Source organism: Petaurus breviceps, unplaced genomic scaffold (assembly GCF_028583685.1).
Source record: "Petaurus breviceps papuanus isolate PSGF00001 unplaced genomic scaffold, PetGlider_PUasm1.0 90823, whole genome shotgun sequence".
Lineage (NCBI taxonomy): Eukaryota > Metazoa > Chordata > Mammalia > Diprotodontia > Petauridae > Petaurus > Petaurus breviceps.
This window is the reverse complement of record NW_027187352.1, coordinates 20,380,115-20,403,495: the sequence shown is the minus strand read 5'-3', so window position 1 is coordinate 20,403,495 and position 23,381 is coordinate 20,380,115. Positions and strand designations below refer to the sequence as shown.

Sequence of the window (23,381 nt, the reverse complement as noted above, 5' to 3'; positions counted from 1 at the left end):
TCTCTCTCTCTCTGTAGGGAGGAAGGCAGGGCAATTGGGGTTAAGTGACTTGCCCAAGATCACAGGGCTAGTAAATGTTAAATGTCTGAACTCAGGTCCTCTATTCAGGTGCTCTATTCATTGCACTACCGAGCCCCTCCCCCCCTTTTAAAAAGATGTTTTCATGATGTGCATATGTACACTGAGAATTAAATAGTAGGCTCCCAGAGGGGAGGGAGAAGGCCTTATTTCATCACCATATTACAAGCTGCTAGCACAGAGCATTGGACTTATTCTAATATCTAGTGTGTATTACAGTAAAAAGAAGACTGGACCCTCATTCAAATCTGAGAAATTACACTGCCTATGTGACCTTGGGGAAGGCACTGAACCTGCTTGGGCCTCAGTTTCCTCATATTTAAAATGAGAGGGTTGTCCTAGGAGGCCTTTAAGTTTCCTTCTAGCCCTAGACTCTAGAGCTATGATTCTATGATAGATATTCCAGTGGTTCTGTGTTCTCATTATTCTACAAAATACTGACCTCACACAATCTATCCGCAAACACAGTACATATGGTTAATAAATACTTATTGAGTTAATAAACACTTAATATTTAACATCAATTAAATGTTATTTAAACAAACTCGGGAATATTTTAAATTTATATTTCATTAAGAAGCTATTACATAAATAATTTATGTTAATTAAATATTGAAACATTTAATATAATTTGCTAACTGTTAAAAATTAACCAGCCACATAGTGGCAATAGGGGGACACATACAAAAATCAGCACAGTCCCTGCCCTCAAGGAATTCACATTCCCCAGTGACCTACAATGGTCACTAACCTCGACAGATCTGTTCGCTGGTGGCTTAATATTTTCCAAACTGAAATTGAACTTTGATCTTCATTTTTCAGGCTATTTACCATTCTCCTCTTATATCTCAAGGTTGTAGATTCAATCCCAGGTAGGCCTTATTATCTTCACTGATCCTTATCACACAAATTTATCCTCTTTTTATTTACATCCCTAAAAAACTTATCAGTAGTCAAACTGTGAATACATCTTATTGACACTTTTTTACTATTTCATCTGAGTAGTTCTTTACCAAGCCGCATATTTCATTACTTTCTGACCCATTCAGCCAGACGGTGAGATCCTGAATTGCTCTTACTCTAGGACACCCCTCCACCACCCCCACTCACAATTAAATGGGTCTGTAGGATCTTAGAGAAATTATTTTTGTTTGATACCATTACAAACTATGAAGAGCTGATGCGTACTTGAGACCAGGTCAGGACAAAATTGTGAAGATAGAAGAAATGTGGATATTTTTTACACTCTAGTGAAGTGGTATGGTGGGAATAGTGAGTGCTGGGTTCAAATTCTACCTCTAAGGTATCTAAGAATCTAATAATTTTTCTTCTCTGAGCCTCTCTCATCCATAGAAAAGAAGGAAGGAAAGAAAGAAGGGAGGAAGGAAGGATAAAAGGAAGAAAGATGAGAAAGAAGGGAGGAAGGGAGGAGGGAAAAGGTAAAGAAAGGAAGAAAAGAAGTAAATATTTATTAAATGTACCAGGCATTGTACTAAGCACTTTAAAAATAGTATCTCATTTAATCCTCATAAAACCCTGTGAAGTAGGTGCTTTTATTATCTTCATTTTACAGGGGGAGAGACTAAGAAAGACAGAGGCTAAATGACTTGCCCAGGGTTACGCAGTTAATAAGTATCTGAGGCTTAATTTGAACTCAGTACTTTCCGACTTCAGACCTAGTGCTCTAGCCTCTGGGCTACCTAGCTGCAGAAGCTGTTGGATTAGATCAATGATATCCTACTCAAATAGAAATGAATCCTGGTGGACTGTATCTTCACTTATATTATCTGTGTTTTACTGTCTTTTTATTTATTTGTGAAATATTTCACCCTTAAATTTTAGTCTGATTTGGGACCACTTGGGAATGTTCCAAGCCTGCTGCATGTTTGACACCAGATCATGGACCAGATCATGTTTTTGGTATTTTTCCACTTTTAAATCCTATGCTCTAAAGTTTGGCTTCAGTGCCCTGTGTGCTAGGATAGTGCAGATGGGAATGAAGGACTGCTCCTAGCTAACCCTAACTTCTATCCTTCTACTCTATCTCTAGTTTTGTTAACTGCCAAGATCTAGAAACCAATTGCACCATTTACTGCTTATACTACCACCTCAGTTCTTTCCTTCAGTGTGTGCCAACTTTTCTTTCCAGATAGGTATGGACATATCTTATTTCCTCTTAGTTCAGTCAGGGCTGGTTGCACTCCCTGCCTCTCCCCCCCCCCCCCCATGAGCTTTTCTAAGGAATTGGGCCTATGGATTGGACCTGTGGTTTCCCTGGTATAGAGAAATCCAAGATAAAGAAATGTCCTCTACCAAAGAGGTTAGCCAGTACCTTTTCTGCAATTTATAGTCTTAAAGAATAGCCTAAGGGCACTCTTTGTTGTCTGTGGTTTTTTTTAGAGTATTTAATTTTTCCCCAACTTTATGTCAAAACAATTTTTAGCATTCATTTTTACAAGATTTTGAGTTCCAGACTTTTCTTCCTTCCTCCCTTCCCTTCCCTCTTCCTAAAATGGTAGGCAATTTGTAGGCAATTATAGGTTGTATATGTGCAATTATGTAAAACATATTTCCATATTAATCACAGGTGTGAAAGAAGGAACATCAAAAGGGAAAAAAAAAAAACAAGAAAAAATAAAGTGAAAAAAAAGTATGCTTTGATCTGGATCCACAGTCCATCAGTTCTTTATCTGGATGTGGACAGCGTTTTCTGTCATTGGGTCCTTTGAACTTGTCTTGGATCATTGTGTTGTTGAGAAGAGCTAAGTCATTTATAGCTGATCATCACACAATATTGCTGATAGTGTGGACAATGTTTTCCTGATTCTGCTCATTTCACTTTGCATCAGTTGCAGGTTTTTCTAAAATCTGTTCATCATTTCTTATTGCACAATAGTATTCTATTACATCCATATACTACACCTTGTTCAACCATTCCCCAATTGATGGGCATCGCCTCAATTTTCAATATTTTGCTACCACAAAAAGGACTATTATGAATATTTTTGTACATGCAGGTCCTTTTCCTTTTTTATGATCTCTTTGGGATACAGCCCTAGTAGTGGTATTGATAGATCAAAGGGTATGCACAGTTTGGTTACCCTTTGGGCATAGTTCTAAATTGTTCTTTAGAATGGTTGGATCAGTTCATAACTCCACCAATAGTGTATTAGTGTCCCAATTTTCCTACATCCTCTCTACCATTTATCACTTTCCTTTTTTGGCATATTAGTCAATCTGATAGGGGTGAGGTGGTGCCTCAGAGTTGTTTTGATTTTAAGGGAATTCAAGGGGGGAAAATAAAATTAAAAAAAAAAAAAGAAGAGGCTTTGGGATGGGCCTCTCAGGTTAGGGTAGAATCAAAGGAGAGAATGAGTAGAGAAGGGAGCCAGGAGGTCCATAAGCCATGCCAGTCAAGTCAATATGTAATCAATTTTTAGTTTAGTTAAAGGAGAAGCACCTTGTTTGTCTGTAGCACACCCCACCTTTTATTGTACTTGTCTGTGTATATATTGTATATCCTAGTCCAGTAGATTGTAAACTTCTTGAATGCAGGTATGATGTATAATGCTTTATTTTTGTGTTCCTAACATCTAAAATAACATGTTATATATGCACAGATTACCATTCCAGCTAAAGTAGGTTAGTAACCGTTCCTTAAACTCACTACTCCATTTTTGCCTCTTTGCATTCCCAAAGATCATGGATCTAAAACTTTTTTATGTCATGGACTCTTATGGTCTCTTCTCAGACTAATTTAAATAATTAAAGGAAATATTAAATTTTAGTTAGTGAAAATAAGGATGCATTTCTTCCCATCCAAGTTCATGGACCCCACTTTAACAACCCTTACCACAAACCACTCTCCATGCCTAAAATTCCTTACTTTTCCATCCATATTTAAATCTTAGCCTTTCTTCAAGGTTTAACTCTGGTGCTACCTCCTCTCTGAAGTTTCCCCCTATCTCTAATTGCTAGTGGTTTTTCTGTCCTGAATTTTTCTTATTATACTTATTTGTGTAGATATTATCTCCTGCCCTCCTCTCCCCTAGTAGAATGTAAGCTTCATGAGACCATGGGTTGTTTCATTTGTGTCTCTGTATCTGCAGTGTTTAGTAAAATGCATGGTCCACAGTAGGTGATTAGTAAATTGTTGTTTGTTGAACTGATTTGCATTGTATTCTGAAAATAGAGTAGCTTCTCTTGGATTTCCCCAGTGTTGGCATTGTGTGGACAAGATGCATCAGATATAGTGCCTGTTCCTGAACCAGATTATGATGTAATTGGGAACCGTTTAACAAAATAAATAAAAATATTAGAATTTGACACCAGTAGTTTAGGCGGCAGATCTGTGTTTCTCTTTGCCTTGGTGGTGGCCAGAGTTATAGGAGTGTCGACATTTTTCAAAGGGTACTATGAACTTGTCTCCAGGCCTGGCCAGGTATGTACTCTAATAAGATTTCAATAATGAAAACTAGCTCAGGTATAAAGCAGAGCCTGTGCTTATCAAAGTCATTTGCTTCCTGCTCTTTCAAAGCAATTACCTGTTCCATTTCAAACACAGTGTCACATGGCTCATGTTGAATGAGGCAAATAGTTTAGGAAAACCACAGGAATAATCCCAAGGTTTCCTCACTTTCAAAGTACTTCAGAAAAGCTGACCATTGGCCCTTCTGACTCTCTTTTTGAGGGCTAGGAAACTCATTTTATGTGAAGCTGACAAGTCCGAGGCTTTATTGCATACATGAAATCTGTTAAAATGGGATGGGCAAACTGAGGCAGGACCCACTGGGAGAAAAGTTGATGCCAGAACTTGATGTAATACTGAGGAGTCCTTGGTTTTAGATCCAAAAGGCTGACCATTGGGCCATAATTTTTTCTTAAGGGAAAGATAGTCTAACTATGACTTAGCATGCTGGAACTTAGGAGGGACCTTAGAACTAGAGTCAAATAATAGAATCATAGAGCTGGAAGGGACCTTAGAAAGATGATTTAGTTCAACTACCTTTTTTTTATAGATGAAGAAACTGAGGGCCTGAGTGGATAAGTGACTTATCCAAGTCACACAATCTGGTTAGTGTTAGAACCATGACTGGAAAATCTGGTTGCTGGGCTAGAAATCTCTTCACCTTGCTCTAGGAATCTAGAAACTTTATGAGTGGGAAAGAAGGTCGTGTCTAGATGGAGGGACGGGTACCAAGACCAACAATAACAATTAAGGATTTGCTTTAAGTAGAACTGACTTTTTGGATTTTCCTTAAACTAGAATTCTAAGATTACTTTGGTATTTCAGAAGTATTGCTACAACTTTCCAATTCTGCCTTAAAGAAAACAAAAGGGAAAAAGAAGAATCATTCTTTCTTGAAGGATGTTCATTATTGCCAGAAAGTGATCTTGGGGTGTGTAGCAGCAAGCACCCCAAGCGTCCTCAGGGTTTGCAGCTACCACAGGTTCTTGGATCTGCTTTGTTAAAGGAAAGCAACTCAAAATGGGTTAACAAGCTTACTTTAATCAGTCAGACATATATCGTTTACCTTGTTCAGGAGAAAAGGTCAGCACCCTGAACCTCAAAGTATACAGGCATAATTATCAAGACAGAAACATCAAGTAGACAGATTTCCAAACTGTCCAACCATTACATCCATACCCAGTCAACATCTGGGTTTCCACATTCTGGGTTTTTCAAAGCCGGGGGACTCTCAAGAACGGCTTCCCAGAACTCAGATCAAATCACAGAACACTTCTCAAAGTGAGTCCCAAAAACAAAGCTACACATCAGGGCTTATATAGCCTTCTCCTGGCTCAGAGAATGTAACAACCTTATTGACTCACTGGCCAATCAAGAAGTATCTACTGAAAAACAAGCCTCCCACCCCAGGCTTCAGGTGCACATTAGCCTAGGGGCAGGGAAGATCTTTAAAATTTACATTTCCATTACAGGGTGAAAGGCTATGTTGAGGAAACACGTACTTAGATATTCCTAACAAGCTGGAAAGGTTTTGATTAATGACCCAACATTGGACTCTGTGTCTGTGGTCAGGGGACAAGTTCAGCTAAGTTCATAGAGGTCATTCCAAAGTTTGGAATTAATGTGAGGGACCACAGGAACCCATGAAGACCATCAGTTAAGTCAGGGGTGGGGGACTGCCAGTTGAGGGAATGCCTTCATTGTATCGTGTCTTTTCAACTACTGTACTATTAAAGTCCTTCTCCACTAAAGTCTTACTCTGCTATGGTGTAGACTCCTTGAAATCCAAGTCAATGGAGTGTATGCTCAAGCAGGTCTCATCAGAGTAGAAAGGATTTAACATGATAGACTGCAGGCCTGTTATCCCAGAACTAGCCTAGCTAGTGCATATAACCTCATGATGAGTTTGGTCACTGGCTGACACATTTTTCTGACATGGTAGCTTTTGAAGACTATCCTAGGGTGGACATTTCATTCATAGCAGGAATAACCCTGTTAATGAAATACGGGTCCTTGGAATATTTTAACAAGTTGTATTGTTGCCTTTTGTTTTTATACTATGGTTATTTTCTGATTACTGCCCTCCCCACCACCAAACTGAACCCTCTGCTATAAAAAGAAAAATAGCTAAGCAAAACTGGTTGACAAAATGGTTGCATCTGACTGCTTATGTATTATTTTGCTTCCATAGTCCTCCAGTTCTTTACCAAAAGGAGGTTGGTATATTTTACCATTTTTTCTTTAGGGCCAGGGATAGTCATTGCAATAAATCAGAATTCAGATGCTTTTTCTTTAACATTGTTTTAGTTTACATTTTTATAATCATTTTGAATATTGTTCTCTGATTCTGCTTACTTCACTCTACATAAATTTGTATGACTCTTCCCAGGTATCTCTGAATTCATTTTAATCATTTCTTACAATGCAATAGTGGCAGAATGAACCTGAGGTTTGTAGTCAGAGGACCTGGGTATGACTCCCAACTCTGCTACTTCTTATTCACGTGAGCCAGAGTAAGTCATGTAGCCCTTCTGGTTCTTAGCTTTTTTATCCCTAAAATGGGGAACTTGAACATGATGACCATTGAAATTTTATACTGCATTCATATATGTTCACCCATCCCTCAATCAATGGGTACCCACTTTATTGCCAGTTTTTTTGGCACCACAAAAAGTTCTGCTATGAATATATTCTTTGCTCTCTGACCTTCTCAGGGGAATATGCTTAATAATGGAATCACTAGGTTAAAGGGTAGTTTTTTGGGGGATGGAGTGGGATTTGAGGCAATTGGGGTTAAGTGACTTGCCCAGGGTCACACAGCTAGTAAGTGTCAAGTGTCTGAGGCTGGATTTTAATTTAGGTCCTCCCGACTCCAAAGCCAATGCTCTATTCACTGTGCCACCAGGGTAGTTTCTTTAGGTATTGAAATAAGGACGGACTTTCTCTTTATATTTTCCTCAAATGAAAGAGATAGCATAGGATAATAGTTACAAGTCAACAAGGGTTTATTTAGCACATCCTACATACCAGGAAGCTGTGCTGAGTGCTAGGGATACAAAGAAAGTAAAACACCAAAATAAAACAAAACAAAAAACCCCGTCAGTCCCTGCTCTCAAGGAGCTCACACTCCAATGATGCAGACAATGTGCAAATAACTATGTATAGTGAAATGTATACAGGATAGACTGGAGATCATCAGAGAAGGAAAGCACTAGTATTAAGGGAGACTATGAAAGCCTTTTTGTAGAAGTGGGATTTTAGCTCGGACTTGAAGGAAGCCAGGAGAGCCAGTAGACAGAGTTGAGAGGGAGGGAATTCCAAACATGGGAACAATCAGATGGAATATTTTGTGTGAGGAACAGCAAGGAAGTCATTGTCACAGAGTACATGGAAGAAAATTTTAAGAAGATTGTAAAGGTAGGAACGGGCCAGGCTGTGAAGGACTTTAGAAGGAAATGAGAGAATTTTATTGATCCTGAAGTGATGGGGAGCCAGTGGAGCTTATTGAATAGTGGGGTGACATGGTCAGATCTGGACTTTAGAAAGATCTGTGACAGCTGAGTGGAAGATGGACTGTTGTGGGGAGAGACTTGAAGGAGGGAGACCAACCAAAAGGCTGTTGTCATAGTCTAGGCAGGAGATAATGAGGGCCATCACCATGGGGCTGGTAGTGGTGGTGGTGGTGGGGGGGGGGAAGTCCACACCAGGAAGACCCCATACTGATGAAATAATAGATCTTTCATATATTTCTTTCCTTACATGAGAAGTTTAAGATTAACCTTCTCAAAAATATGCATTCATCAGCTATGATTTCCTATTTGAGTACTGAATACTATCACACATCATCCTCTGTATATTATCTTCCTTTTCTCTGGGAGATCCAGGAAAAGGTCAGAGTTGTTAACATTGATATGAAGTAACTAAAGCCTAAATGGCTAAAGCTATCTCTCTCTCTCTCTGCTCCACCGTGATCCACAGTAGGACTGATCTTATCCAAGGATGCTTTCTTGGCACACACAGGAATTTAGTTTTTTTTTTCTTTTTAATAATTATTTGATAAGACTCCCTGGTCTGTGTAAATTTGTTCTCTGACATAAAAGGGGAGATTCTCTAGATATTTGGTAGTCCTTCCCACAAAATGAGTGGCACATATAACAGATTTGTTTATGAATTATTCAGCCAATGAAAAGTTGCCCTTCATAGAAGTATGGCACCATTTCAAGATGACAAGAAGAAAAAAAATGGTGAAATGAAGCAGGCACTGGGCACAGATCCAGGGAGGCCCAATCCAGGCACAGACCACTACAACTTCACAGTTGTGTAAACAGCATATTGATAAAGTGAGGTCATTCCGCTTATTATCTCTTTCAGAACAAGAGAATTCAGTGCACTTTTAAAAACTGCACAATAAAGCTCATCTGTGAAATTGGTAAGATGTTTTTCTCAAATTAAAAATAAACTAATAAACAACAAGTCTTTTATTTTTTCAAATATTCTTTGAGGGGTCACAAATTATCTCCAGGACAGAATTCCATTCTTGATGATTGAATTTTTACAATCTAAATACTTCACTTGTGGACGTACCTCAATGTTAGTTTACTTCCCAAAATACGCTTTGCATAGTATCACAGAATCTGGTAGTTAGTTGGAAAAGACCTGAGCACCCATCTAAACCAGTCCCTACACCAAAGAAATACCCACGATAACATACCTGACAAATGGTCACTAGCTCCAATTGAAGGACTCTGAAGAGAGAGAGAATCCACCAACATAGCCCACCCCATCTCATTGTTAGGAGTCTTTTTCTAACTACAATTCTAAATTTGTCTTTTTGAAAATCCTACCCATTGCCCCTAGTTCTGTTCTTTGGGGACAAATAGAACAAATCTACTGCCTATTCAATATGAAAATCCTTCAAATGATTAAAGGAGCCAATCATAACCTCTCTAATTCTTCTTTTCTGCATGCTAAATATATCCCATTTTATCAATCTAGCCTAATGTAACGGGGACTCGAGGCCCTTCACCATATTGGTTGCCCTCATTTAGACACTCTTTAGATAATATTAATAGCTACCATTTATATAGCACCTACCATATGACAGGAACTGTGCCAAGTGCTTTATAGATATTTTTATTTGATTGTCACAACAATTCTGAGATATAGGTGCTATTATTACCCCCATTTTACAGTTGAAGAAACTGAGGCAAACAGCTTGACATGCTCAAGGTACACAACTTGTCTCAAGCTTTGAATTTGAACTCAGTTCTTCCTGACTGCAAGCTTAACACTCTATTTACTGAACTAGCTGGTTACTTATCAATATCCTTCTTCAACTGTAATCCCAAGACCTAAATATAATACCTCAAATGTATATAGTAGGATAGACTATTGGAAGCTATTCCTTTATTTTTTATTTTTTAAATTTTTAAAATTTATTTTTAATTTATTTAAAAATATTTTTTAGCCATTCCTTTTTTAATGAAGTCTAAGATGGTAGTAGGTTTTTTTGACTACCATATTGCACTGCTGGCTCATTTAGAATTCATAGTCTACTAAAACCCCCAGATCTTTTTCAGAAAATAAATTGTTGTCTAACTATGGCTCCCACATTCTGTCATTGTGAAATTGATTTTTTGAATCTGAGTATAAGATTATACTTATCCTTATTGAATTTCATCTTTTAAAATTCATCCCAGTGATTTAGCTTTGTCAGGATCTTTTTTGGAACCTGACGTTGTCACCCACTGCATTATCTCTACTTTCCAGTTTGATTTCTTCTGCAGATATAATAAATGGGCCATCTATGTCTTTATTCAAGTCATTGATAAATAGTACATAGCCCTGGGGTACTCCATCGGAAACATCCTGCCTTGATGACATTGAACAACTCATTTTTTTTTTTTTGAGCAATTGGGATTAAGTAACTTGCTCAAGGTTACACGGCCAGGTGTTTCTGGGTGGGTGCTAAGTGTCTGAGCCCGGAATTCCGATCTCCAGGTCATTCCGACACTGGAGCCAGTGCTCTTACTCTCTGTGCTACCTGGCTGCCCCTGAACAACTCATTTTTGAGTCTTATCATTCAACAAATATGTATCTAGACCAGGGGTGTCTCTCTTCATTATGGCCCACTGGCCACATGCAGCAAATCAGAATAAAATATAATGGGGAAATATTTAACAAAATAAATCATAATATGATAAAACATAGATAATATTTCATTATAAACCTAAATTAATATATAGCCTGAAGGCATCCTTAGGAACAAATTAGTGACTCTTATTTTCATTTGAATTTGAAAACACTGGTCTAGTCTACATCTCTCCATATTCTCTAATGGCATCAAATACTTCATAAAATTTTTGCTAAAAACTTGGTATACTATATCTATAGCATGCCTCTCATGTACCAGTTTAATAACTCTGTTAAAAAAAAAAGAAATAAGGGTAGTCTGGCATGACTTGCTCTTTTTAGTCATTGCCACCTTTTCTAAATGTTCACTAACCATCTTTTTAATGATCCATTCCATAATTTTCCCAAGAATCAAGGTCAAGCTTGCTGGCCTATAGTTTTCTGCTTTTCCTTAAAAAAAAAATCAATAAACAAAAAGCATTTGCCCTTCTCCAATCATGTAGTACCTTTCTCATTTTCCACAATTTTTGAAATATTACTGAGAGTGGTGCTGCCGCCACATTTGTCAGTTCTTTCACTTCCTGGGGATATAGTTCATTTATGCCAAGTTGTTTGAATTTATCAAGAGCATTTAGGTTCTCCTTATTTATATCAAGCATCAACTCCCTATTAGCCATTGTGAAGACTTCCCCTGCTGGAATGGGCAAATGAGAACAATTTGTTCCAGTGGTCATTGGAACATTTAGAGCTTGGTCAGATATTGAAGACACCAAGGTCATTCACTTCATCCCAGGCCCTCACCAATCATCCTGACTTTTGTTTTGCCACTGGACTTCATGACTCTGGAAGAGAGAGTGAGACTGATGACTTGGCCTCACTTAAATTCAAGAAATGACTCTCATGATGTCATTAATCCTTTTAAAAAATGAGGGATGAACAACAGCCATTTCCAGAGTAAAGATAATTGTTCAAAGATAATGAACAAGATACAAACTGAACAGTTCTGATTCACACTAAGCAGAAGTCATATGCCTCCTCTTTCTCAAGTACAGCTAATACACCCTAGTTTTTTCTTTTTCTTTTTTTTTTTTTTGTGGTTCATTTCCCTCAACTGTCTGTGGTTATTCCACGTCTTAGGATTATTGACACTCTTTTTTTTCAGGACTCTGCCACATGCTAACATTTATTCTCTTGTAAGAGGGGTATCACAAATCCCTGGACACAATATGCTCTAGACTTAATGTTTCTATCAAGCGAGAACACCCCTTGGATTAAGTTATAAAGCCAGTCAATCAATCAAAGGTAATCATTAAGTGTGAACAATTCCTAGATAATTTTATTGAAATAATCAAATTTGAAAACTAGGTATAAATTGAATGAAAACAGATGATACCACTTAAGAAATGTCTTGAGGTTGGTTGAAGAAAAACAGTTACACCTTATGTGTCTTTGAATCAAATAGCAAGCAGGTTCAGAATCCAGCATTCCAGTAGCAGGCTGCTGGTATGGCTCCAACCAAGCCCCTGAGAGGGAATCACTTGTGGGAGAGGGTGAGAAGGAGAAGGAAAGAATCTGTCTCCTCCCTTTAACCCCCACTGACCACAGAATGACTCTGTGAACTTTGGAATCTCAGTAGACATAGACTTCCCATTAGGGTCAGTAGCAAAATCCAAGCAGTAGAAGCAGCAGCAGTAGACCAAGGGCAAAATAGACACATGGAGACACATGAAAGGAAGTTTTGAGGACACTCTACAAGGACACCAGTCCTTGGAGCCTAGCAGAGAGCTAAGAAGAATTTCATGAGGCTTCTAAGGGAAAAAAGGAGTTCCAGCGACCAAGGGCTATGAGTTACCCTTTTGTCACATATATTGTTTAAGCTTGAGCCCCTTTTACTCAGGGAACAAGTATGTCTTTGCAAGGAGAGAATGCATCACAGAGTTGTGAGGGTTGTTTAGTACCAACTCTTTTAAAAAATAACTCTTCTTACTATATATCACTTTATTAAATACTAGTTAATTCTGGTTGGCTTCCTATCAATCATCTTTATTGGACAAAGCACACTAGATGGTAACTATGAGAAAAACACTAACTTCTCAGTGTTATCCCTGGAACCTTAAGGAGAAAAGTAGCCAGCTACCCTCTGAGAACCTCACCTGATAGTCTGAGTGACAGTTGAGAAGTAACCTAGAAGGAGATGTTGCTTTCTGTTACCTGGCCTTTCTTTTATCTTCTGCACATCTCTTTTAGAAATCTTCTAAAAGGGGCAGCAGTGGATAGAATATTGGCTCTGGAATCAGGAGGACCTGAGTTCAAATTTGACCATGCACACTTTTCTTTTTGGGGGGAGAAGGAGAGATGACATGAGAGGGGAGAGGAGAAAGGAGAGGAAGAGAGATCCAACTGAGATCTGTTACCTGGATAATTTTAGTCTTCCATATTTATGGTATGATGCCAAACTTGTGATCTGTTTCCCAATCTCATTAGAACACAGATGTTTAGTTATAGGGCTGTGGTATAGAAATTGCATACTATATGTATGTCACTACAAAATTTCCCTTAGTCTACATACTAGTTGATATTTTCCCTTGTTTTTTGGAGTACTTTCAGGTTTTTACCCCCATAACCTCTCAGGCCTAGTTTAAATTTCTAAGGGCTACTAGGTGGTATAGTGGAGAGAGTGCTTGACTTGGAATTAGAAAGACTCATCTCCTGAGTTCAGACACTTCCTAACTGTGTGACCCTGGGCAAATCACTTAACTCTACCTCAGTTTCCTCATATGTAAAATGAGCTGGAGAAGGAAATAGCAATTCATGCCGGAGTCTTTGTCAAGAAAATCCCAAATGGGGTCACAGAAAGTCAGATAGGACGGAAAAATGGCTTAACTTTTTGGAGGGGCAATTGTGGTTAAGTGCCTTGCCCAAAGTCACACAGCTAGTTTTTGTGTTACGTGTCTGAAGCCAGATTTGAACTCAGGTCCTCTTGACTCCAGGGCTGGTACTCTATTCACTGCACTACCTAGCCGCCCTTGAAAAATGGCTTAAAAACAACAAAATCATCTCTTACATCTCCAACAAACAAACTCAATTTCCTTTCCTTAGTTTCAATAACTCCACAGTCACACCTGTCTCCCTTTCCCCCTTACACAAATTTCTTCGGTATTTCACCATGTCGTACCACCTACTAATCTGCTCTTCTAGTTGACTTTATCTTTTGCTTATTTTTTATAGTAACCTTGCCACTTCTTTGTCATTTTCTTGTCCTTGAACCTTAATCCTTTTCAATCCTCCTTGACCTTACTCATCTTTCAATTTTCTCTCATGGAACCCAGAAATAGAATGTGGACAAATTTTTTAGACCGGGAGATTATTCCTAAAATGTTCTATATTTTAACAAATTTCTTCTCTCCAAATATGCTCCCTGACTTTCCTTTTGTGTGTGTGTGTGTGTGTGACTTGTACAAAAATCTTTTAATTTGTTTTTATTTTCACACGTTAAAAAATGAAACACACTATACAAATGGTAGTTCATAGCAGATTACACATGGGTCCATTCAGACTTGCTCTCAAAGTGCTACCAACATTATAAAGGCTGCCTGTGAAGACAGCTGTTAATCATATAGCCAGTGTATTGATTTAAATGCAGTAGCATGCAACCCTCAGCATTGAAGGTTTGAATCCTCTCTGTTCTTAAATTAGGTTGGATGGCATTGGTGTCCGTATTTACATCCTTGAAATGTATTGATCCTGAGCAGTTCCAATGTAAATCTGATCTGCCTGGTTGATGGGGGTCTTGGTCTCAGGTTTGACAAGGGAGGTCCGCATGGCAGCGACCTGGCTTCCAGGAAGTTGAGTTGTTTCCATTTTTTCCATCACGTGACTATTTGCTGAGTGTCGCACAGTCAGACAACTGCTAAAAAGGTTAAGCCAAGTAACTGTAGGTGTCCTTTTCACCATCAATATGCTCCAAGTATTCTTTCTCAATGAGAATGTCAATGCATTTCTTAATTACTGGCACTTGAGGTTTGAATCTTGAGGACAACTGAGTTAATACTTCTCCAAGCAATTGCTAGCACCCTGAGTCGGTAGTTTTCGATCTTCCTCTATAATTTTGTGTGTGCCGTCTTGCTCATGTTTCTGTTCTGTCTTCATTGGCACACTGATGTTAACTCTGAATTTCTTGTTCTTATAACCAAGGAATAATTTTATGAAGGTATCTGGCTTCAATTCCACCTCATCAACATTTGCATTATCATCTTCCCAAACCAATAACTTTGACTTCAATCAAATCTGCAGAACCTATGCCAAAATATCCATTTTTATTTGAGTGCTGTCTGTTAACTGCTGTACAGTGTAGGCATCTTCTGTGTTGTATTGCCATCTGGAATATAGATGTCTACAAGGTATATCTGTTTTTAAAACAGTTGGTTACCAATTCCCCTTGAGATAGCTGATATAACCAAGTCAATTTTCTGCCACTCTGGTGATTAGCGAAAAAAGCCGCAAAACGTTAAATAACTGCGTTCCAACTCAGAAGGCAGGGCAAATGTACAAGACTGCTGAAAGGGCCATGATCTAGAATGCAGAACTTGAATACTGAAATCCAGGTCCAGGGGTTCTGAATTTGTGCAGTGCTTTTTGAACTGGTCTTTCAGGTCTTTGCTCACACCAATGTCTTGAAACATCTGCGGAAGTTTGGGCATATATTCAAATCCACATGCTTGCTTCAGTTTAGAGATCATGCTGGCCTCGGCATCATCACTTGCACTGTTCTGGTGCTCACGTCTTTTTGCCAACATTTTAGTGTAGAATTTCTGAAACACATCTTTATCCTCAATGTACTTGAAGACAACCATCACTCGATTAAGTGTATCTTCTAGCTCTGCTTCCTCTGGGTTCTTGGAGCTTTTCTTCAACAAGGAATCACAGTATTGGGCCAACAACTAGGGAGATTTACTTGATAACTGAGCCATTTTGGTTACTGCGTTGTTGTTTATAAAGCGACTACAATGCAGCCACAAAGCCAGCATCATTGCTGAATGCCGATATTACTAGTGCATCATATTTCTTATGAACATCCCACACTGTCTGTACATATATTTTGGGGTCATTTAAAGCAGCTTCTCCACATTTTTTTTCTTTTGCTTTTTGGAGGGCAATTGGGGTTAAGTGACTTGCCCAAGGTCCCACAGGTAGTAAGTGTTGAGTGTCTGAGGCCGAATTTGAACTCAGGTCCTCCTGACTACAGGGCCGGTACTCTATTCATTGTGCCACCTAGCTGCCCCTTCTCCACATTTTTCAATTGCAGGTAGACCCTGATTATGAATATGCATTTCTAAAAGTTTTTTTAATTCTCCAAGGCCATCTTGAATTTGAGATACAAGATTATACATGCATCCCAAATCTTCCTTTTTGTCAGCATCGAATAAAAATTATAACAGTTTTATAATAATAATAATTTATATATTTATATATAATAATAAAATAATAAAAAAGCATTCCATATGCTTCACACATTTGCATGTCATCCTTGTGCAGGGGCCATGCTAATCTTTTCTGTATCATTCCAATTTTAGTATATGTGCTGCTGAAGTGAGCACTCTGACTTTCCTTATTAGTTCAAACCCATGGGTATCATGTAAATTTGTTGTTGTTGCTGTTCAGTCTATCTGATACTTCATGATCCCATTTGGGTTTTTTTGGCAAAGACACTGGAGTGGCTTGCCATTTCCTTTTCCAGATCATTTTACAGATGAGGAAATAGAAGCAAACAGGGTTAAGGTCACACAGCTAGTTAGTAAATGTCTAAGATCAGATTTGCTTTTTTTTCTTTTTTGGAGGGGGAGGAGAGGCCAATTGGGGTTAAATGACTTGCCCAAGGTCACAGGGCTAGTAAGTGTGTCAAGTGTCTGAGACCGGATATGAATTCAGGTCCTTATGACTCCAGGGCCAGTGCTCTATTCACCAAGCCATCTAGCCACTCTTCTAAGGTCAGATTTGAACTCAGGTTTTTCTGACTCCAGACCTAGGGAGGTACCTAACCACCTTACATAAATATCTCCTTTGTTATTCTTTTCAAGTCTTTTATGATCTTTCTTCTACAATCTTCTCCCACCACTCAGGAAGGGAATGTAATCAAGTATTGAAGAAACTCAAATTAATCAAATAATAACCATTTTTTGTGTTCCTGGTTCTGTTTTAGGCACTGGGATTTGATGACAAAAATCAAATAAAAAGGACACAGATTGAATTTGCATTCCACTAAAACAAACACATGTTTTTTTCCGATGAGCTGGTGTTTAGTCAGACCCCTTTGATCTTGGGCATGTGAAGCTGAGTTTGGGAATCCAAAGGTTATTTCTATTATTTCTGCTAAATTTAAAAATTTCTATTAAATTTCATCTTATTATATTCAAGCCAATGTTGAGATCTTTTGGGATACTGATCCTATAATTCAATGTGCTAACTATTGCTCTCAGTTTTGTCATGTGCAAATTTGATAAGCCTTCCTTCTATGCCTTTATCCAAGTCATTGATAAAAATGTTAAATAACGCAAAGCCAAACATAGATTTCTTAGTATTCTACTAGACACCTTGCAAGTTGGTGTCAACTCATTAATGCTGCCAATTGTTGAGGTTTGGGGCTTAGGGGTGCTTGTGACCCCAAAATACCAACATGCCAGGTCCTGCCAAATGAATTTGACTCAAGCCTTCTCTCAGTCAAAGTAAAATAAAGTTTATTACAGATTCACCATAATGGGTAGACTCTTAAGGAACCTAAGTGTTTGTGATGCTTGTATTGACAAGCGGGCCAGAACAATCTGATATGGAATGAGTCTGAGCTAGATTGAATCTCAGCCCCTTCATGGAGGCAAGATGGATCTTATATACAGAAAGACTGTGGGAGGGATCTAGGGATGGTCTAGAGGAGGGGTTTGGCGAGGTATTGAGAAAGAATCTAAGAAAGATCTTGATGGGACTGAGGTCAGACTCCAGGAACCAAGAGAATGAGATTTTGATGCGATCAAGGGTGGGAAGTAACTGGACAATGGAGGGCTAGGCTAGGTTAAGAGTAACAGAGCTCGGTCTCAGACACTTAACATACACATACACAAAAAAACTAGCTGTATGACCTTGGGCAAGTCACTTAACCCCAACTGCCCTCCAAAAAGCAGGAAAAAAAAGGAGTAACAGAGCTTTGGGTCTATTGATAATGAAAGGCTTATGGCCTTAGGTCAATCCCTCATCAAGTGTGAAGATTCAAGGAGAGTTCAAGGGGGTTCCCAAAGCCTGTACCCCATCATAATCAGTGAATCACCATATGCCAGTAGATCTTGAAGCCCCAGATCAATTCAATTCTATTCCATTAAATACATAAATAAAAGAACACCATAAGCCAAATTATATCACACCTATGCTTAAGGGCAACCATATGAATAACCTTTATCTGGTAGACCTCTAAGTTGATTGTTGGAAGCTCCATTCCTTCCTATCTCAATGCTAAGATTCTGTGTAATTTGTCCTAGGATTGCCAGCAGGGAGGGTAGCAAAGCTGGTAATAATATTCCTTCATTCAACATTTGATGTTCTTCCCCCAATCAGCATCACCCCCACTCCCACTATAAGTGAGTTAGAAATGTATAATGGCTCCCTGAAAGCCTGGGTACTGCTGATCTATGCCCACTAGGAAATAGACATATTTATTTTATTATCTATAAGACATTGGGAGGAGTGAAGAGTGAGCTAACAAAACTGATTGGGTGAGAGGATAAATTTTTTGAATTCTTTATAATTATTGGCATAGCAAGGGTCAGTCTTACACACAGAAGTGATGTGGTTTGGAGGGTTCCCCAGGAAGATGGTTCCCTTCTCAGTAAAAGCTGTTATTCACCTTTCACATTGCAGCAATTATTATGAGATTTTAAATTTAGAGCTGGAAGGGACTTAGACCAGTCCCTTCCTTTTATAATTGCCCAAACTGAGGCCTAGAGCGACTAAATGCTTTGCCCAAGGTCACACTGATAGAAAGTGGCAGAACCAGAATTCAAACTCCATCATTAGAGAACCATTTCTTTGTGTTGAAGCTCTGTACTTCTAGAAGTCCCAAGCTGAAAATGTAAGTAAGATTTACCCCAGCAGTTGATTCAATGAAAAGAGCTTTGTATGCAGAATTGGAGAATTTGGACTCCAATCTCCATCTCCGTGTATATATGTGTCTTTGTACATATATTTAAATGTAGGCATGTATGTATGTATCAAATCACTTAACCTTTCTTGCCCTCAGTTTCCCCATCTATAAAAGGATGTGTTAGACAAGATGACCTCTAAGGTCCCTTTTTGTTCTGAATCCTATGAAGACCCTCATTACATTTGCCTTCTTAGAACATGTAAATATTCATGAGGAAATTTTGTGAAACTCATTGAAAAGCAAGCAGTATTCTAAAGAATAAGGCTATGTAGATTTCTTAGCATTGCTTCCAATATAGGGCTATACACACAATGGTCACTCTATAAGAGCTGTCGACATACATTCTTTCAGAAAAGAATGCACAAAAGTCAGAGGACTGTGGGAAAAAACACATCCATCAGCCAACTGATTGGCCCAGGATAGAGTAATGGGATGCTTCTTTGGGGGTAAAGGTGTGGAGAAGAATCTTCATTAAAGTCTATATCTTTACATCTATCTATATATCATTTAAATCTTTATCTATACATACATATGTTATCTATACATCTACATTAGGTTTGGCAGGGACCATGGTGTAGCGGAAAGAGGGCTAAATTGTGAGTGAAAAAGACCTGGTGTTGGTTTTCTTTCTACAAGGCCTGGAGCAGGGAACATGCTTGGGGGTCAGGGGTGGGGATGGAGTGGAGTGAAGGGCTTAGTATAAACTGAGATCCAAGAGGGCAAACGGAAAGCCAAGCTGAGTTCAAATCCAAGGGTTCATAAAGGCCAATAGTCTAGAGACCAGGCAGAAAGTCACGGACAGAATCCAAAAGCAAGACCAAAGCCAGGGGGAGGCCCACACAGAGAAAGGTCAGGAAAATACAGTGTGGAGGAGGGGAGACAGGAAGTATCACCAAGTGAGGGCTTGTCTCCTGTGAGAAATCAGCCAGAGATATCACCTCAGTGTCTCCGGGTTGTACTAGTCCCCTCCCTCCCCCCATTCAGTACAGCTGAGGGCCCAGAGCATGTGATTAGGCGCACCTCACCTCATTGAACCTGTTTCTTCATATGTAAAATAGACATGAAAACTATCTTTTCTGCTAACCACACAGGGCAGTTTTGAGTTTAAAATAATACCATATATATGTATGCATCTTTTGCAGCATTATACAAATGTAAGGTTAGTTTGGTTGAATTAAAATTTAAAAATAACAAAATAGTGGAATCAGCCAATAATTTTTTTTTTTGGTCTTTATAATGCCAAGTAACTGGACTCAATTTAAAAACTTTTCACTTAGCTGTTTTGGCATCATTTCAACACTGTCTAAGAAGCAATGGTACAAACTTTGGCTATGACCAGAGGCTTTACAGAAATAACTATAATAGCTGGCAATTATGTGGTGTTGCAAAGCACTTTATGTAGTCAAATGCTCAAACAGAACTGTGATCTCATCAATGTGGACATTCCCTCCCATGATGCAAATCTTAACCCAACCAAGCCCACCCCTCCTGTGTGACTCTTATTCTTGTCTTCCCATAAGTTCCCCAGAGTGGGCCTCCCCCTTCCAAAATGATGGAGGCTTTCATGTACATTATATGTATGTGTATATATAATAGAAATATATTTGTGTATGGGTAAATGTATGTATGTATGCATGTCTGGTGTATGCACACCAGAGACAGTTGGTGCTGTGGTGGTTGAAGTACTGGACTTGAAGTCAGGAAATCCTGAGTTCAAATCCAGCCTCACACACTTATTAGCTCTATGACCCTGGGTCAGTCACTTAACTTCTCTTTGCCTCAGTTTCCTCAACTAAAATAAGAATAGCAGTAGCACCTTCCTAGAAGGATTATCGTGAGAATCAAATAAGATGTTTGTAAAAAGCATTTAGTATACTGCTACATAGTAAGTGCTATATAAATGTGCATTCTCTTCATGTATATTGTATATGTATATATATATATATATATACACATGAATATGTACATGCATATTCTCATTTAATCCTATAATGTTTTGTAGTATAGCTCTAATAATCATCCCTGAACCTGCCCCTTCTCCCCCTGCCCCAGCGTTTTCTCTTTTATATTTTGGACATCATTTGTCCTATATGACCTACTTCATAAGATTGATTGGAGTAGGCAGAAAAATCTTTAACCATCTTCTTGATAGTCATTGCAAAAGATTTGCTGTCTACACCAGAGACCCTGGTCTGGTATTTTTTAACCCTTTTCTCTCTGAAACATTCACCCCTGGAGTCCCACTATCCTGATTGGTGGGTACTTGTCTTGGTACCCTTGGTGACTCTATTATTTCAGGAAAGCCTCAGCTTTGCTTCATGTCAAATACTGTTCTTCAGCCAACTCAACAACAGGCTAGCCAACCACTAACCAGCAAAAGTACACACGAGCTCCTCTGGTTTGGGAATCATTATCAAATCCATTCTGCCATTATTCATCAATAAGTTATGTCAATCTACTCCTCTACAATTTATTTCTATATTGTACGTATGGCATGCACACCAGAGACAGTTGATGGTGCAGCCCTTGGAGTGCTGGACCGTCTCTGTAATTTTCAGGACTTTTCCTCTCCCTGGGGGCCAGCCATTTCTCCCCTTGTGTTAACTTCCCTATAAGTATGTAAATTTCTTGAAGGGAGGGACTATTTTTGCTTTTGTATCTGTATCCTTAGTATTCAGTGTAGTGATTAGCACATAGTAAATTAATTTTAATTGTAAGGAAAGAAGTGCTTTGTGCTGTCAAACATTTATTAAGTATTCATTATGTTCCAGGCATTGTGCTAAGCACTGGTGGTAAAAAGAAAAGCTATTTTCCCCATCTCTAGTTTTTTTTTAAAGTCTTTTTTTTTGAGGGGGGAAGCCAGGGCAATTGGGGTTGTGACTTGTCCAAGGTCACACAGCCAGTGTTAAGTGTCTGAAGTCAAATTTGAACTCAGATCCTCCTGACTTCAGGGCCAGTGTTCTATTCACTGGGTCACCTAGCTGCCCCACCCATCTCTACTTTTAAAAATGACATTTCTACTTCCTCATGCAGCTCAAACTTCCTTTCTCCAGCAGAGCTCCTCCCTGTATTACCCTTTACTATCTCACTTAGCTTCAGTCTTTCCCTGCCTACTAGTAGCTTCCCTCCTGCCTACAAACAGATCCGTATCTCACCTATCCTTAAAAACTCCCTCACTCGGTCTTTCAGTGCCCATTAGCTATCTATCATCCCACATCTTCCTTCCCTTTTGTGGTTGAATTGTGAGAAGATCATTTAAATTTGTCGCCTCCTCTTCTTTCCCTTCATTCTTTTCTTAACTCTGCAGACTGGCTGCTCTCTCCGTATTTCCCTACCAGTGACTTCTTAATTGCCAAATATAATGCCCTTTACCTAATCCTCATCCTTTTAAACATCTTTCTGTAGCCTTTGATCTGTTAATCACCCTCCTCTAGATACTTTCTTTTCTCCAGGTTTTCAGGCCACTGTTCTCCCCTGCTTCTCTCACTATTCCTTCTCAGTCCACTTTGCTGGACCTTCATCCAGATCATGCCCACCAGCTGTGGGTATCTTCTAGGGATCTGTTCTGGCTTTCTTTTTCTCCTCGAAACCATTTCATTTGCTGATCTCATTAGCTCCCTAATTATTATCTCTATAATGATGATCTGTACATGCTATCACTCTTTCATCTCCAACTTCCTGTTTGATATCTCAATTTGGATGTCCAGTAGACATCTCAAACTCAACACGTCCAAAACTTGAATCATTATCTTTCTCCTCAAGCCTGCCGCTATTCTTAATTTTCTTTTCAAGGGTACTATTTTATTCCCAGTCACCCAAGCTTGAAACCTTGCTGTTATTCTCACCTCTTCACTATTTTGCATCCCCCATATACAATTCATTGCTAAGTCCCTGCTTATAATACAAATGATTAAACAAATCATTGCTAAGTCTATCTTTATAACATTTCTCATATATGGCCCCCTCACCCCTTTCTCTCCTTTGACACTATCACTACTGATGAGATATGGGCTCTGGGAGCCCTCTCGAGCTCTCCTTGAATCCTTGAGGTACAGGCTCTGGGAACCTCCCTTGGACTGATTAAATCATCTCATTTGATGAGGCAATAAGCCTTACATTGTGGCTGGGCCCAGACCTCTAGCCTAGTTACTAACTACTAACTCTAGCCTAGTTACTAGCCTAGCCCTCCATTGTTCATCTACTTCGTACCCTTAAGCCTATCAAAATATCAATCCACCCTTGAACTGGCCTAGCCCACCCATTGTCTGTAGTCTCCAGGTGGCCTCCCACCCTTAATCACTCCTTGATCCCATTAACTCCTCCTGAAGACTCTCCCCAAACTCTTTCCCTGACCACCCCTAGATACCTCCCACAACCTTCTGTATATAAGACCCCATCCTATCTTTATGTTTGTGAGAACACCATGGAATAGTGAGACCGCCTTAGAATAGTGAAAGTGAAAGACCTAGAATAGAATGATCTAGCACAGACTTTGTGTCTAATGCAAGCGAACTTTTA

General features: G+C 39.0%; 1 non-coding gene and 1 pseudogene across 1 annotated transcript; both read right to left on the bottom strand.

The window, feature by feature from the left end:
* Nucleotides 1–14,191: 14,191 nt before the first annotated feature.
* Nucleotides 14,192–21,286, bottom strand: LOC138148227 (cullin-1 pseudogene; annotated as a pseudogene).
* Nucleotides 16,169–16,275, bottom strand: LOC138148420 (U6 spliceosomal RNA). Its single transcript, XR_011165055.1, has one exon. It is a non-coding gene; the product is annotated as a U6 spliceosomal RNA (small nuclear RNA).
* Nucleotides 21,287–23,381: the final 2,095 nt, after the last annotated feature.